This window comes from Agelaius phoeniceus, chromosome W (assembly GCF_051311805.1).
Source record: "Agelaius phoeniceus isolate bAgePho1 chromosome W, bAgePho1.hap1, whole genome shotgun sequence".
NCBI lineage: Eukaryota > Metazoa > Chordata > Aves > Passeriformes > Icteridae > Agelaius > Agelaius phoeniceus.
The window spans coordinates 4,884-9,762 of NC_135301.1; the positions used below are offsets into that span (position 1 = coordinate 4,884).

Consider the following 4,879-nt stretch of genomic DNA (forward strand, 5'->3'; position numbering starts at 1 on the left):
CCTTTTCTTTCTTTCGCTCTTTCTTTCTGTCTTTCTCTATTTCTTTCTTTCTCTCTTTCTTTCTTTCTCTCTGTCTCTCTTTCTTTCTTTCTCTCTGTCTCTCTTTCTCTCTATCTCTCTCTGTCTCTCTTTCTCTCTATCTCTCTCTGTCTCTCTCTCTGTCTCTCTCTCTGTCTCTCTTTCTTTCTCTGTCTCTTTCTTTCTTTCTCTCTGTCTCTCTTTCTCTCTTTCTTTCTCTCTCTCTTTCTTTCTCTCTGTCTCTCTTTCTGTCTCTCTTTCTTTCTCTCTTTCTTTCTTTGTCTCTCTCTCTCTGTCTCTCTTTCTTTCTCTCTTTCTTTCTTTCTCTGTCTCTCTCTCTCTGTCTCTCTTTCTTTCTCTCTGTCTCTCTCTCTCTGTCTCTCTTTCTGTCTCTCTTTCTTTCTCTCTTTCTTTCTTTCTCTGTCTCTCTCTCTCTGTCTCTCTTTCTTTCTCTCTTTCTTTCTTTCTCTCTGTCTCTCTTCCTTTCTTTCTTTCTTTCTCTCTCTCTCTTCCTTTCTTTCTCTCTGTCTCTCTTTCTGTCTCTCTCTCTGTCTCCCTTTCTTTCTCTCTCTCTCTTTCTTTCTTTCTCTCTGTCTCTCTTTCTGTCTCGCTCTCTGTCTCTCTTTCTTTCTTTCTTTCTCTCTTTCTTTCCCTGTATTTCTACTCTGGGATTTCCATTCTGGCTTTAGGATAAAAAAGCAGCAGTCGAAACGTTCAGGCTACCGGGGAGTGCAAAAAACCCCAAAACGGTAATGATTTTAGGAAAACTATTTCCTCCATGGGAGCCTGAAATTTTCTACAGCTGCAGGTGACATAGAGCTTTTATTTCTTCTTTTAGATAGTTTATACTTAATACTCTATTTATACAGCGCCCCCTGCCGTCTTCATGGGCGCACTGCGGGCACAGCGCCCCCTGCCGTCTGCATGGGCGAACTGCAGGCAGAGCGCCGCCGAATGACGTCAACTCGTCGACACGGCGCCCCGCCCCGGCCACGCCAGCCCAGCTGGCCCTACCAAATCTCTCTGTTGATACACACAGTAAACAAAACCAAAATCCCAGGAATACCTATCAGAAGTCTAGGAAAGAAACCTCTTGAAATTTATCCTACCTCAAATACAAACCAACCCGTCCAGAAAGTTAGCTTCACTCAAAAAAACTATTTACACAGAGGTAATAAGACCAAGAAATAAAACAACACACCATATAACGAACCACCAACGAATACAACAGCGAAGGAAAAAAAAAACCCACGTTTTTTTCTTTTTTTTTATTTCAACTAGCTTCCTTTATTAGCTAGAACCAAAGATTTTGCCAGGGCTGTAACAACAACAACTTCTTTTTCTTCTTCTCCTTCTGAAATGTCCCTTCTCCTTCCCAAACTCCTTACAACTTCTGCGTTTGAATCCAAGCCAAAAGCAAAATTCGTGCACTTGTGAGTCCGGTGCTCCTGTCAGATTCTCTGTCTCCCTCCACATCTTCTTACACTTTCAGTCTGAACGCTGTCCTGCCCTGATGAGTTTGACAGAAGAATTGGCACATGTTAAGAGAGCATTTCTCTCCCTCCCTCCCTCCCTCCCTCCCCAGAGCTGGTTTCCTTAGCGCATTTCAATCGATCCCAAGCCCGCAATGATGCGCGCTCTGCCGGAAAGGGGAAACACGTGCTAGTGAACAGCAGCTCAGAAACAATTCTTTTCTAATGTTACCTGCTCTACTTGACTGCTCGCTAACACAAGTCTCATTTTACCATTGCAGGGAGAAGGCTGTAGGAAAATGTTTGATGAGCAGCCACAAAAGGCCTCACTCCCTGCTACACAGCCTGCAACAACCTCGGCAGAGCGGAGCAGCCAAATCACCGCGCTCTCCTTGCCGTGGGCAAGGGTAGAAGATGACTGGGGGAGGCACATAAAAAGAAGGGAAACGCTCCTATAAATGCACAGCCATTTGCTTTCAGAAGCCCAGAGTTCAGGATCTTCTCTAGGAAGCCAGACGTGACATGATATTTCTAAGATTTTCTTCTTCATCGAAGGAAATGTCCGTACATACACACTCTTACAAACGTACCTAGGGTTTTGGGGTTTTTTTTCTTCTGAAGCTCCAAGAATGATTTCCCACCTTGAGTCATTCAGAAGAAACGGCCCCTGTGACTCAGGTCAGAAGGGTGGCCTGCGTTTTTGATCACGACAGCTTTTGGCTTTACCCTGTGAGCAGGAGCAGCCAGAGCTGAGGCTCAGCAGAGGCTGACCCCGGCCAGCCCCTTCCTCCCTTCCCCGTGTCACAATGACTTCCAGGCAGAAGGATGCAAAGCAGGTTTGTGTCTTTTCTCTTCAGTGCCAAGAGGTAAAAGATGTAGGCTTTGAAATAACTAATGACCCTCTCTTGGAACTCTCCCAAGGACAGTTTGAAAGCAAAGACAGAAGATTGCTGCTAAATCCATATGGGATAAGGATGAGAGCAGCAAGGATCCGAGGCCAGCAGCGTTGCCAGGCAGTGTCACGTCCCTGCCACCTTGTGACAAGGCACACAGCTGCAAAGCCCCAAAGCCTGCAAGCCCTGGAGCTGCCGCACGGATGGACCTGGTTCCCTTCCCAGGTGCCCAGAGGGACACCCGAGGGCAGGTGTCGTCCCCCGCCCCCCGAGGGCGCACCCAGAGCCCCAGGCAGGGACGGAGTCACTGGCTGCTCTCTGGGGACGAGACCCTCCCTGCAGGTGACACCGGCTTGTCCTCTCCCTGTGGCACAGGGACCTCCAGGCTCTATGACCAGCCTCATTTTGTCAGCATCCACGTGCTGTGCTAGAGCCAGAGGGGTCAAGGCTTTCCAGAACCATAGGATCCTTGCGGTTGGAAAAGCCTTCTAAGGACATCCAGCCCAGCTGCTGCCCCCCCAAATCAGGTCCCTAAACACCACATCTTGACATCCTTGACATGTCTCCAGGCATGGGGACTTCCCTGGGCTCCTATGCCTGAGCACCCTTTCAGTGAAAAAATTTTCCCTCCAATCCAATCTAAGCCTTCCCTGCTGCAAGTTGAGGCCATTTCCTTTTGCCGTGTCACTTCTTACCTGGGAGACCTCGGTACTTCAACCTTACCTGCTCCTTCCCTAGGCGGTCTCTGGCTTGGCTGGAGGAGAGGAGAAACACTCCCACCACAGGAATGGCAGCTCAGGAGGTCCCACACCAAGGCCAGGGGGAGCAGCCGTCCTCGCCAGAGCTCGCACGTCCCTTCTTCTCAGAGATTGGCTCTGCTTTTCCTCCCGGGCAGATCTCTGCTGAGTGCTTCACAATTGCCTGTTTGGAGGAGGGGGGGAAAAGAGGTTAGCCAAGTTTTTTATCCAGACTTAGCTGCTGGCTTTGCCTCCTCCTGACTTCCTTCTGCTAAGAAAACAGCTGCCTTTGGACTTCTAGGAGCAACTTGCACGTCATGCCTGAAAAGGAACTACAGAAAAGCGCCTTATTTATAAAGCCTCAGCCAAGAAGACAGATGCAGCTGCAGCTTCGCCATGCCCACTGCCTGCAGAGCCGGCAGGCACCAGGCCAGCTCTGCTCCTCCTTCAAGTTGTTCCCAAAGCTGCTGGAAGAACTGAAGGCTCCTTTGGCCTTCCATTGCTCGGCTTGTCCCGAGAAAGAGCTTTGAGTGTTGTTACCCCTCCAGAAAGGAAGGGCCTTTCTGTCTCACACGCTCGGTGACACAAGGCTACGCAGCCTCTGCTCCAGGTGGGAAGGGCTTCCTTCCTCCTCTGGCACCTGGCTGGCACAGGGCACAGGTTGCTCAGAGGTCCTGGGGCTGCCCCATCGCTGCAAGTGCTCAAGGCCCCTCGGTGCTCTGCGATGAGGCTCTGAGCAAGCTGCTCGATGGAAGCACGTCCCTGCCCACGGCGGCAGCAGCCTTGGAATGAGGTGATCTTTAGAGCCCCTTGCAACCTGAATTCTTCCATGATTCTGTGAACTGAAAAAAGCGGGGAAAGAAATCTGTAAAGGTCACTAAATGCATCCAAGCACATCCCCAAGGATCCAATCCTCAGCAGCCCATGCAAGGCAAGGTCAGAGCTCTCTGCCCACCGAGGACACGGCAAGCAGCACGGACCTTTCTCCCACTCTCCAGCACGGAGAAGTGGGAAGCCAGAGGGAGTCCGTCTGTTTACAGACACCGGAGGGCGGCGGGACGGGGCGGGACGGGGCGGGCGGTCTTACCTTGCAAAGCTGGCGGCAGAAAGGGCGGGCAGCGCCGCCGCCCCGCCGGGATTTTCCGGCCCGCCGTCGCTTCCGCCGCCTGAAGAGGCGCGTGCGCGGGCTCGGGGGGGGGGTGCAGCCCCGTTCCGATGGCGTTCGCCCGCCCCCGCTCGCTGCCCCCGGCCCGCGGAGCGCTGCGACCGCGCCTCCGCCGCCCGCCGAAAGCCGCCCCGCCGGGCCGCCCCCCCCCCGGCCATTCTTCTCAGCCATCGTGTCCCTTTTGCACTCCTGAACGTCTTTCACCCCTCCCGGCCATTTACGGAGCCCGCCCCGCCCGCCGCTCGCTCCCGCCCCGCCCGCCGCTCGCTCCCGCCCCGCCCGCCGCTCGCTCCCGCCCCTCGCCCTTGCCTCGCTCGGCAGCCGCGTCCTTGCCCCGCCCCCGGCAGCCAGCGGCGAGGGGCAGGGCGCTGGCTCGGGGGGCTGCAGTACCGCGCTCTGGCCACAGGGCGGCAGACTCCCGGGTCCGCGATATCCCCGCCCTTTTGGCCGCCATTTTGAGAAGGTCAAAAAAAAAAAAAAAAAAAAACCGCGACATTGGCGACGCGCCACTCCCAACATGGCGGCCGAGAGAGGACCTCCTCGGGCGAGAGAGGCGGTTACTCACATGCCAGTCAGAAACACGCCAAAATACAC

General features: G+C 53.4%; 1 long non-coding RNA gene across 1 annotated transcript; it reads right to left on the minus strand.

The window, feature by feature from the left end:
* Positions 1-1,289: 1,289 nt before the first annotated feature.
* On the minus strand, positions 1,290-4,289 carry LOC143696614 (uncharacterized). Its single transcript, XR_013186009.1, has 3 exons — positions 4,208-4,289; positions 3,107-3,304; positions 1,290-1,528 (listed from the first exon to the last, which is right to left on the minus strand). It is a non-coding gene; the product is annotated as an uncharacterized LOC143696614 (long non-coding RNA).
* Positions 4,290-4,879: the final 590 nt, after the last annotated feature.